This window comes from Astatotilapia calliptera, chromosome 14 (assembly GCF_964374335.1).
Source record: "Astatotilapia calliptera chromosome 14, fAstCal68.1, whole genome shotgun sequence".
Lineage (NCBI taxonomy): Eukaryota > Metazoa > Chordata > Actinopteri > Cichliformes > Cichlidae > Astatotilapia > Astatotilapia calliptera.
Genome location: NC_137435.1, coordinates 1,261,571 through 1,273,340, shown reverse-complemented (window position 1 = coordinate 1,273,340; position 11,770 = coordinate 1,261,571). Strand labels below are relative to the sequence as shown.

The 11,770-nt window shown below is 43.0% G+C and overlaps 2 long non-coding RNA genes across 2 annotated transcripts; one reads left to right on the top strand and one right to left on the bottom strand.

The window, feature by feature from the left end:
- Positions 1-472: 472 nt before the first annotated feature.
- On the top strand, positions 473-1,883 carry LOC113036748 (uncharacterized). Its single transcript, XR_003274495.2, has 3 exons — positions 473-797; positions 1,471-1,559; positions 1,749-1,883. It is a non-coding gene; the product is annotated as an uncharacterized LOC113036748 (long non-coding RNA).
- On the bottom strand, positions 1,861-4,448 carry LOC113036852 (uncharacterized). Its single transcript, XR_003274512.2, has 3 exons — positions 4,298-4,448; positions 3,033-3,127; positions 1,861-2,916 (listed from the first exon to the last, which is right to left on the bottom strand). It is a non-coding gene; the product is annotated as an uncharacterized LOC113036852 (long non-coding RNA).
- Positions 4,449-11,770: the final 7,322 nt, after the last annotated feature.

Here is an 11,770-nt window from a genome sequence, read left to right as displayed (position 1 = left end):
GAGTACAGAAAAAGGTCAAACGTTGCTGCTGATTCTGCGTTTGTGATTATTTATTTCTCTTTGACTCCGTTTACCTGCTGAACTCTGATTTCTCTCACTGATTCCTGAGGAGAAAATCAGAGAAGAGCCATTGATAAAAGTAATGCGTTACTGTAATCCGATTACTTTTTTGAAGTAATGAGCAATGTAAGGGATTACTATTGCAAACAAGTAATTAGATTACTGTTACTTTCGCATAAGCACGCTGCGTTACTGCGTTACTAAACCGTGATCAACAATGGATAATATGGAGCGATGGAGAGAGTATATGGAATCAGAACGATGCCACCTTGAAACGAAACCGAAAAATGGATTGAAACCGAAAAAAAATATTGTAACTGAAATAAATGTACTGAAAAATCTTGTATTGAAACCGAAAAAAAAAATTGATAGTGAAAAACAATTAATTGAAACTGTAATTTTTTTGTTTTCGCTTACAATTTTTTTTTGTTTTCGGTTTCAATCCACTTTTCGGTTTCACTCTGCTGGCACTGTTTTGGTGTACGGGGGCGCGCTGGGGGGCGGGGATTCCGACCCGCATGTATTTGCATATATTATAATGCTGACCAATGACTGGAGAAAACACTGACGACGCGGCTGCGGTCACGGACAAACTCGCACGTGTCTGTTCGGGAATGGCAGATGCCGAGAGGTCCAGCGTTTACATTACCGACTATTTCAAAGTGACAGCCTGAGGTGTTCTTCAGTAAATTGGACTACCGGACAGGAGGACCTGAGGCCCCACCGCATTATTTTTGGTAAGTTAAATGTGTTTGTAAGCTAATCCGTAATTTAGGTCCTTAGCTAGCTACCTAAGGACCTAGCTAGCTAAAATGAGCACTAGGCAGTCGGGGAAACATGTTTTGTAAAGTTCGTTTAGCTACCCCGTGCAGGTGAATGAATTTACCCTGACTAAAGAAATCAAGAGAAACGCACCGGGCTGCTCAGTGACTAACCACGGTACTTTTATTATGAGTATTATACTGTAAGAGCAACGGGCTGGACTCTGCTTCTGCTCCTGTGCAGAGCTGATTATTAAATATGTGCAAACAGCAGCATGTTTTCTGTCGCTTTCCACATGTGGAAGGACATTAACGCCAACTTTTAAATTCCCCTCATTAGTCAATAGCTACGGATTAAATAGCAAAGCCCGATACTTATGTACTGAAACCAACTACTTCCGCTTGTCAGCTTAACTTAAAATGTTACATTTTCCCCTGATTATTTTTTTTTAGCTTTTGTTTTTTTTTTTTACTGTTTGTTACAAATATTCAGGTTAAAAAACTGTCCAAATTATTTTTAATGAATTATGTTCACAAAGTCACATGTGCAGTACTCTGTACAGCTTGCATCCTTTAGGACAAATAATTTGAAACGTTAATATTTCTTGTTCAATACTGAGCTGATAACACCTCTGTAGGTTGTGACCAGGATGCAGCAGCAGACTGAACCTCGACTGAAACCTGCTCCATCATCTCATCTTTGCAGATGTCCATTTATAAAGCATCAACAACTCAAAGGTAAACATGATATTAGAAAATGTGTTAGTAAAGCCTTTAAAACAAATAAAAAATAAACAGCTGTCGGCAGAACTGTAGACTGAACAACTTCAGATCCCGAGTGTGTGAGGCCGGAGAAGGATCAGCTCTATTTCAGATTTGAGATAAACTTTATATTTCAGTTTGTGATGATTCTGTTTGTGATTACAGGAGCCGTCCTCAGATTCAGACCTCAGCACCACCCAGTGACAGCACACAGATCATCCTATATCTTCAATCTTTGTAGTAACTCCAAAATTAACTGAAGAAAACAGTACAAAGGTTAAAGTACCACATGTGCTGTCAGTGAAAGCTGCAGCTGTTTTATTGATAAATTTAAAGACAAAAAGTCAAAAGGATTAATCACCCCTGTAACTGTGTCACTATACATCAGCATTAACAGGACCTCAGTTTGGTGTTTCAGAAAACTGCTGATCTCAGACCTGCACAGCTTCTGTTTTAAACACTGAATGTACTCAGCTACATGAAGAGCACGTGATGTTTTCTCTGACACAATTAAATAAAACCTGATTAAACTCAAAGGTTGTTACTTGTATTTGAACTAAAAACTTGTGATCTGGAATTCTTTCACTGTTTTTGACAATAGTGTTATTTATCATAAAGTAGTTCAGAGTCATTCATACCAGAGAGCACAACATATATTTAACTTTCTACAGGACTTAAAGCTATTACTATAGCTTATAGCTATTACTTACCTGCACTACTGTATAGTTCTGTGTAAATAATCATTCTGTACATATGATGATTTTTAATCCTACAACTGTTTATAATTTGCATAGTTCACATTTCTGTATAACTGTATATCTCAGATTTCTGTAGTTTCTCATATTTATATCCTGTACATAGTTTGTACTCACTACAGCCTGTACATACTTATAGTTATAGAATATTCACAACATACTTCATACCGTGTACATTATAACATACCATAATAGACCCATTTCTGTAATATACTTACATATCTATACTATTGCTAATATATATTGTAATATATCTATATCATGGCTAAAGCACTTCTGGATGGATGCAAACTGCATTTCGTTGCCCTGTACCTGTGCAATGACAACAAAGTTGAATTCTATTCTATTCTATTATGTAAAAGTCCAGACCCTCTGAGGATTATCTGAGTACTTCTAACATTACACAAAACAAAGGTCTCCATCAGTGTTCATGAAATGCTGGGTTTATCCTTCTTGTGAGGGAGCTGCTGGTGAAGATCACGAGCCCTGCTTGATCCCGGCGATGAGTTTCAGTCTTCCTGGTGTTTCTGAAATGATGCCTCTCACTGTGGGTCAACAGAACTTCTGGCACAGGACAGCTGTAATGAAAGAAATTGAAGTTTTGGAAATGACCTATATGTGAGAAGCAGATTTTGTATTTACTTTTCTTTTGCCAATCAAGATAAAGTATAATTTTCACCATACAATTACTAACCTTGTCATCTCCTGCACTGTCTGTTTTGGGCTCTGGGCTCCTCCTTCCCAGCGCTCATGAGACTGCTTTGATGCACTGTGGTATGAGGTGCTAACCTGTTGACAGTGTTGGGAAGGTTAATTTTAAAATGTATTCCACCAAAGATTATAGAAGTAATGTATTCTGAATACTTTACAACTACATGAATGTACTACTGCTGTGTGATTTATTACTATTACTGAAGGCTACTCGCCACACCAACACCAACTAGATGTTTAAATCTTAATATAAATGAGTAACAGTAGGTGGACATTAGGTAAGGCTGCACTTTTTGCAGTGATCTCGTGTAGAAAACTATTCCTCGCGTATATAAAACAGGTCAGCAGCTCTGAGCCGTAGTAAAGGGACCTCTGACTAATACGTCCGGTTCGTGTCGGGCTCATAGCTGAAAACTAGCTTTACTTTGTTGTCTGGGTCAAGTTTGCTAGCGACAGAGAGAGGCGTTGAAAGGCTGCTTATTGTTTCAGAGGAAAACACGAACACGGTGTACAGTCGAGTCTTAACAGCTTACTTACAGCTGGGCTCGTCAGGCTCTCTTTTTGGCTTTAGTGGTTATTATTATATTTACATGCTTCCAGCTCCCGTTTCTGCTCCGTGACAGCTCCTTTCTCTCCCTCCTCGCTCACAGACACATAACGGGTATGGCAGTCCATTCTCCCTGCAGCACGGACTACACTGCCCATGATGCTACATTGTTTAGGGCGATGCCTGTAACACTCTGCTGTTGCCTTCATATTAAATAATTTTTGTATAATAATTTTTAGAGGCTCTTATTGTGTGTTTTGTTTGGGTTTCCACCGGCGTGGAATTACCAAAAAATAGAGAGACCATAGCCTAACATATGAAACAGGAAAACACCGCCATGTAATCCATTTATTTCAACAAAGTAACTGTATTCTCAATATCACCTATTGAACAGTAATTGTAACGGATACATTTACTCATATTTTTGTATTTTAAATACGTAACGCCGGTGCATGTATTATGTTACTGCCCAACACTGCCTGTTGAGATCCTGAGATCCGCTCCTAGAACACCGGCCTCCAACTCCTGAAGAGACACGGGTGTCCCTAAATTTAGCAAATATTAGCTTCAGGCTAGCTTGCTACGACGAATAGGCTAATACCAGCATTTTACCACAACTTCACCAGATGTAGCTAAAAAAACTAAACTAATGTCCAGCCCAGTGGGACAGCAAGAAAAGATGACAAAAAATGATTACTTACTTGCGGTTTGGAGGTTCAAGCTGAAATTGAAGCAGCCATTGAAAGACGGGAAGAGAGAAAGATGGCAGCTTGGTCAGCACTAGTGGCCTCTATAATATATGCAAATACATGCGGGCCGGAAACCCCGCCCCAGCGCGCCCCCCCCCAGCGCGCCCCCCCCCAGCGCGCCCCGGACGCCAAAACAGTGCCAGCAGAGTGAAACTGAAAAATGGTTTGAAACCGAAAAAAAAAAATTGTAAGCGAAAACAAAAAAATTACAGTTTCAATTAATTGTTTTTCACTATCAATTTTTTTTTCGGTTTCAATCCAAGATTTTTCAGTACATTTATTTCAGTTACAATATTTTTTTTCGGTTTCAATCCATTTTTCGGTTTCGTTTCAAGGTGGCATCGTTCTGATTCCATAAGAGTACGGCTGTGCAGCGTTTAAAGCTTGGAAGTACTCACATTACTTTGAGTTTGACCCTGTAAAAGTGACACAAACATTAGCGTCCGCTGTTCCCTGCGTGGGAAGAAAACTTCTTTTTACAGCGAAAACCCCCTAAACATCCGAGCAAGCACCGAGTAGCTGCCAGGGAGAAGGATCCAGCTTCTATGCAAGGGGAGGGAGGGTCTAACAAATGCTGTGCCTTTAAAGTTATGTTTTTATTATACTTGTTATACATTCCAGCCACCCATGTCTATGAACTATATAAGAAAAATGTGGAAACTTCTTCACAAATAAAATTTTAACCGTTAGACAAAAAAGGACTCATAAATCATCTCACGTAATCAACGAGAGCGTGATGTAGACACAGTCTGCAGCTCTCGCTGAAACCTCCGGCACATTCTCACTCACAGAAACACATCTTTGGCAGTGATGCACAAGCTAACCACACAAGGTAAACATGCCCACAGCACAGAAAGGAAGTGTCATGAGACGTTCTCACACCTCGAGTTTTTTCTTACATTTAGTTTGGTGCTCCTCACATACTTAAATAATCAGGCCCCATCTTATCTTAATGACCTTGTAGTACCATATCACCCTATTAGAGCTCTTCGCTCTCGCTCTGCAGGCCTACTTGTTGTTCCTAGAGTATTTAAAAGTAGAATGGGAGGCAGAGCCTTCAGTTTTCAGGCCCCTCTTCTGTGGAACCAGCTTCCAGTTTGGATTCAGGAGACAGACACTATCTCTACTTTCAAGATGAGGCTTCAAACTTTCCTTTTTGCTAAAGCATATAGTTAGGGCTGGACCAGGTGACCCTGAATCCTCCCTTAGTGATGCTGCAATAGACGTAGGCTGCCGGGGATTCCCATGATGCATTGAGTTTTTCCTTTCCAGTCACCTTTCTCACTCACTATGTGTTAACAGACCTCTTGTAACAGCAGTCTGGCGAGGAAGGAGCGACTAGCAGGTCCAGCAAGCGTGTGGTGTGGGGGTTAGCTGAATAACCCGAAGCCAGTCGGTTAAATCAAACAACAGACCTTTATTCATTATCAGCAACATAAGACCATACAAGCCAGATCTCCACGGCTCTACTCTGTCCGTACATACATGTGCGGGGTTCGGCGCCAGGCCGTTACAACAGTAAGGTGTTTCCTCGGAGACTGGAACATGAGCAGCATGGAATGGCTGCCGCTAACAACACCACACCCACTAGGAGACTCCAACAACTACTACAATAGTAGGGCAACCCCCCCTAGTGGTGCTATAACCCAAAAGGGTTGTTACGCTCTCTGCACTGAATCATATCTGTTATTAACCTCTGTCTCTCTTCCACAGCATGTCTTTATCCCGTCTTCCTTCTCTCACCCCAACCGGTCGCAGCAGATGGCCCCGCCCCTCCCTGAGCCTGGTTCTGCCGGAGGTTTCTTCCTGTTAAAAGGGAGTTTTTCCTTCCCACTGTTGCCAAAGTGCTGCTCATAGGGGGTGATGTGATTGCTGGGTTTCTCTGTGTGTGTTATTGTAGGGTTGACCTTACAATATGAAGCGCCTTGAGGCGACTGTTGTTGTGATTTAGAGCTGTATAAATAAACTTGAATCTTTTCTGTGTCCACTCCGTTCATCTTAGCATTTGTGTTTTCACTTCGTGTTTTTGTTGAATAGTGAGGCAGCACGTAGACTGGAGAGACTTGAGTTCAGTGACGTAAACACTGGTCTTTTATTTGAGTGGGAGTATCCTGTCAGAGTGTGTGCAGGATTTCAAACTACTGTGTGGTTTCGAGCTTGAAGAATTAAAAGTTGATGATGTGTTGACTGTTTTAAACTTGGGCGTTTTCTCTTTTTCTTTCCTTCGATGTGATTTTCATTTACGCTCTAAATAAAGCTCACAGCCCATCTTTTAACAGATTTAACTGAACATCTTCCATCCATCCATACTCTGTCATTTATCCAGTTCAGGGTCAATGCGGGGGTGGAGCCTATCCCAGCTACCATAGGGCAAGAGGCGGGGTACATCCTGGACAGGTCACCAGCCTGGCGCAGGGCTAACACAGAGAGACAGACAACTGTTCGCACTCACATTCACACCGATAGGCAATTTAGAATCACCCATTAACCTAACCCCACTAACTGCATGTCTGTGGACTGTGGGAGGAAGGGAGGGAACCCACGCAGCACTGTGCATCTTCTTTATGTGGGTTGTCCAGAATAGCTCAGGATAACAACTACCTCTAAACCTGGACGTTAACATATGCATTCACATTTTTCTCAAAGCATTAAAGAGGAAGCTTTAATCAGTAAATCTAAATATTTACTGCATCTCGTGTTGTTAAAGCCGAGTCCTACCTGAGCTCCACAGCAGCAGCAGCAGCAACAGGTGATCCATGTCCAGGCCAACGTGTCTTTGATCTGATCGTCACATGTGCCGTGCTCGCCGTATATCTGCAACAGGAAGAGGGGGAGCTTCACTCCTCTCTCTCTATGTTAGACAATTGTGGATTAATATGGTTGTCATTGTGCAGGGAGGCCAAGATGAGCAGATTTGTTTTCAGCTTTTAGTCGTTTTCCATTGCAAGCGTTTGGCTTTTAGATTTAGCACGAAAACCTTTGTTTTTACACCTGGTTGGTTGAAAGGTTGCGCCATGTATGGTGTAGCAGGAAATGTCACACACACGCACACACACACGCACACGCACACGTACACACACACTTACATGTGAGTGCATGAACTGTCATATGACTAATGAGATGTATGTGTAACTGCTGTGAGGGGAGGCTTGAGTACAGAGTTGGCTGAGATCAGAGCTTACGAATCGAAGACCCTGTCCGGGCTCCCCTTGCAAGTAAAAACTTGAAGCGCTTTGTGTTTTGCTTTGTTCACAGTCGGACGCTCTCAGAGTCAGCAGCGTCTCTGTAAGACCCCACACTCTATTTGGCAGTTTTGGTTACGCAGAGAACCATCTTTCAGTTTAAAAACTATATTTCTATCTGTAAGCTCGGTTATTTCTGCCTCGGTGTCAAATACGAACATCTGAGGGACTCATCATCTGTTAGCCTGAGTGAAAATCCAGCTCTGTTGAAGTGCCACGGACACCCAGAGAAACTGCGTCAACGGCGGTTTTATTCCATATTCATCCAGCCTGTTTTAAGCGTGGACACTGAAGCCTGCAGAGGCTTTGATGGTGCCCTCATCTCTGAGCACTGGTCACCTGATCCTGGGGTAAATTTGCTGGGACGTCCACTGCAGAGAAGATTCACAGTCATCTTGAATGTTTTCCTCTTGTTAATTCGTGTTAGTTTCTCAGACAGGGCTTGGGGTGGTTGCCTCTTGCTTTCGGGATTGGTGGGGGTCTGAAAGTGAGAGACTAGTTGAGGCTGGTTATCTTGCACCTTTGGGGTCACCTGTGGCATCTGGGTTGTGTTGGTCAGTGCCCTGCTTGGGATTCGGGTTGGTTCGTTGTGCCTTGGCTTCTGCGGTGTGCCAGGCCCTTCTCTCTGGGTGCCCTTACTATGTCTGTGGGACTGGGACGTGCTGACTGGCTCTCCGTGGGGGCTTTGGACACTGGCGCAGACTTTCATGCATGTTTATCACACGGCACCCTGGTGCTCAGCTTCATGGTCTTTGCTACATGTCATTACCAGATGTGCAGCAGATGTGGGCGTCTGTCAGTGAGGTATAACCTGCGTCCTGCAGGTTCAGAGGGTCGAGGCTTTATTCTTCACTTTATAAAACGTTTTTCTCCATTAAAGTTGAAGTTGGGACTTTGTGTTCTTGATGTTTGCATTTCTGGAAAATGAAGCGGCAAACTTTGATCTGATATAAAACAGCTGCGCGTTAGAGGTGAGAGATGTGTGGTTGTGTTTCCATGACGAACAGGATGGACCGAGCGGGTCTTATCAGATTCATGCTGGCAGCTTCCTCTCATCGTTTCTGCTGTACGTGAAAACACACACTGAGTTACAGCTGCTGCCTATCATTATGTTAACTGCACAAAAAGCTCTTCCTCACATGTCAATGGGTTTTTTTGGACACCACTCAGACAGCCAGCAATTCAAGGAGAACGTGCGGCTCAACATGTCACTCCTGGTCTGATTGGGGAGGGAACCAGAGAAAACGTGGAACTGGGTGTTAACAGACCTCTCTGCATTGAATCATATCTGTTATTAACCTCTGTCTCTCTTCCACAGCATGTCTTTATCCTGTCTTCCTTCTCTCACCCCAACCAATCACAGCAGATGGCCCCGCCCCTCCCTGAGCCTGGTTCTGCTGGAGGTTTTTTCCTGTTAAAAGGGAGTTTTTCCTTCCCACTGTCGCCAAAGTGCTGCTCATAGGGGGTCATATGATTGTTGGGGTTGTTTGGTCTCTTCCTTACAATATAAAGTACCTGGTGATGGATGCTGTTATTTGGCGATAAATGAATACAATCAAGTTAAGTCAGCTTTATTTATATCGCAAACTTAAAAGACATCAAGTGTCAGCAAAAGAAAGAAGTAAAATAAATGAGGTAAAAAAAAAAAACTATTACAAAACGTGCATATATATATATACACAGAGACAAACAGCCCCTTACAGTTGTTGCCCGTTGCTTGAACACTATAAAGCCATGCTTAGACTAAAGTAACACAACTTGAAGCTTTTGTTACCATCCCTCAAACACATGTACCCCTACCTTAAACAAAAGCGCTCCACTTCGTTCACAAAATGAATTTTCGTTCACAAAATGAGTGCCATTTGGAAAACACATGTATCCAAAATACAAAACACATCAGGTAATTGCAACCACTCAATACACACCTGAAGGCACTTACTTGCAAAACCGAACACCAATTAGCCAACTACAAAAAGCCCTCAGTTTAGTCAATTGAAGAACTTTGCAAGCATGGATGGAGGGAGAGCAAGAGGAAGAGGAAGAGGAAGAGGAAGAGGTAGAGGTAGAGGTAGAGGAGGAGGAGGAGGAGGAGGAGGAGGAGGAGGAGGAGGAGGAGGCCGAAGAGGCCATGCACGGACCCATATTTCTGATGATATAAGAGCAACTTTGGTGGACCATGTCATCAACCACGGCCTGACTATGAGGGAAGCTGGGCAGAGAGTCCACCCACATCGAAGCTGCTTCACAGTGGCATCTGCAATAAGAACATTCAGACTAGAAAGCAGGTCTGTCTTCACCTCTCTGCCTTCTGCTCTACTCAGATGGTTTCATAGTACTGTTCTACAGTATATCACCATATCAAGTGTGCAGGGTACTGCAGGGTGCTAATGCTGCTTTTGCAGCCAAAGTGGTAGTTTCTGTGAAACATAGCATGATTACTTATTTTGAAGTACAGTGTTGTACAGTGGATGATACAGTATATACAGTAAAGTAAGCAAAGCCATGACAGCATGTGGTTGTATTTCTCTAGAATGACTCGAAGACCTTCTGGGGCAGGACGCCAACGCCTGTTCACACAACAGCAGGAACTCGCCGTTGTGGACCTAGTGAGGGCAGACAATGCCATCCGTCTCCACCAGCTACGAAAGCAAATACTTGCAGACAGGCGAGTGTTCAACAACATAAACCATGTGAGCATCACCACCATCACACGCATCTTGGGAAAACTCAGTACTACATGGATCCATCCTGAGAGCTACACAGGTACCTGTGTGATGGGTGAGGGTTCTGTATGTGTAGCGTTGTAGTGCAGTAATATGTTCTCTTTGTTTTACAGAGAATCTCGGCCATGGATGGAGCTGCACAGCCTCATGAATTCATTTTCATTGATGAAGCTGGATTCGACCTGAGCAAAACAAGATGACGGGGTCGTAATGTAACTGGCCAAAGGGCAATTGTGCACGTCCCAGGGCAGCGCGGGGGAAACATCACATTGTTTCTGCAGCATCATGCAAAACTAGGTCCATACAATAGCCAACATATACTCACATTTCTAGATGCTCTCCATGATATAGTTGTACAGAACAGAGCAGATCAGCCCAGGTTTGTGGTGATATGGGATCATGTCAGTTTCCATCGGGCTGCTCTGGTCCAGGCCTGGTTCTCCAACCACAGCCAACTTGAAGTGGTATACTTGCCCCCTTACTCACCATTTTTACAGTTTTTTCTGAATGCTCAAACCCTAACTGTGATTCCTGTAGCACAATCTCTAAAACTATTCAGACTTATAGCAAAACCACTCACTGAGTTTGCAAAACTAAAAGCACAAAAACTGCTTTGCACTCAGTTTGCAATTTTGTAACACACACTTTGCAAAACTGTAGGCACAATTCACTGCACAACACTCAATTACCAAATTTCCAACACACTCCTAGCAAAAGTATACACATGTATGGCTATCATTAACACTAATTTGCCAACTGTCTGGCACACTTTCACATGTGAAAACTTTTTTAGATAATTCGTTCACTTTGCAATCAGCCTAAGCACTATAATACAGGTAAGCTGTGTGTGCGGAGTACAATGGAGGGAGCAGAAAGAGTGAGAAGTAGAGGAGGCCGAGGAAGAGGACGTGGAGGTGAAGAAGTAGGATGAAGAGGACGACAAGGACAAGGAGGAGCAAGAGGAAGACGAGGAGGGGGGAGAGGAAGGGTAGGAAGAGTAAGAAATAGAATTGCTGATGACATCAGAGCTACAATAGTGGACCATGTCATCAACCGTGGAATGACCCTGAGGGTAGCTGGCCAACGGGTCCAGCCTAACTCGAGCCGCTACACTGTAGCAAGCATCATAAGGACATCTTGAAATGAGAATCGGTTAGTACAGTCACTTCGCACAAAGATCTGTAGCACTGCCATATGCCAATGAGAAACACACCAATACCATTGATGTAAAAATACTGAAATTGTTACTTTACAGAATTGCTAGATGACCAGATGCTGGGGCAGAGGAAGCATGTTCACTGCAGACCAAGTAACCCATATAGTCATTATGGCGATTGCAAATAATCCTATACTTGGAAATAAACACTTGTGTTTGTTTTGATGTGTTTGAATAAACAGCAGTACTTGAAGTTTGGATCCCTCTATGCTTATGGATCTATGACAGAAGTATGAGCTCAAAC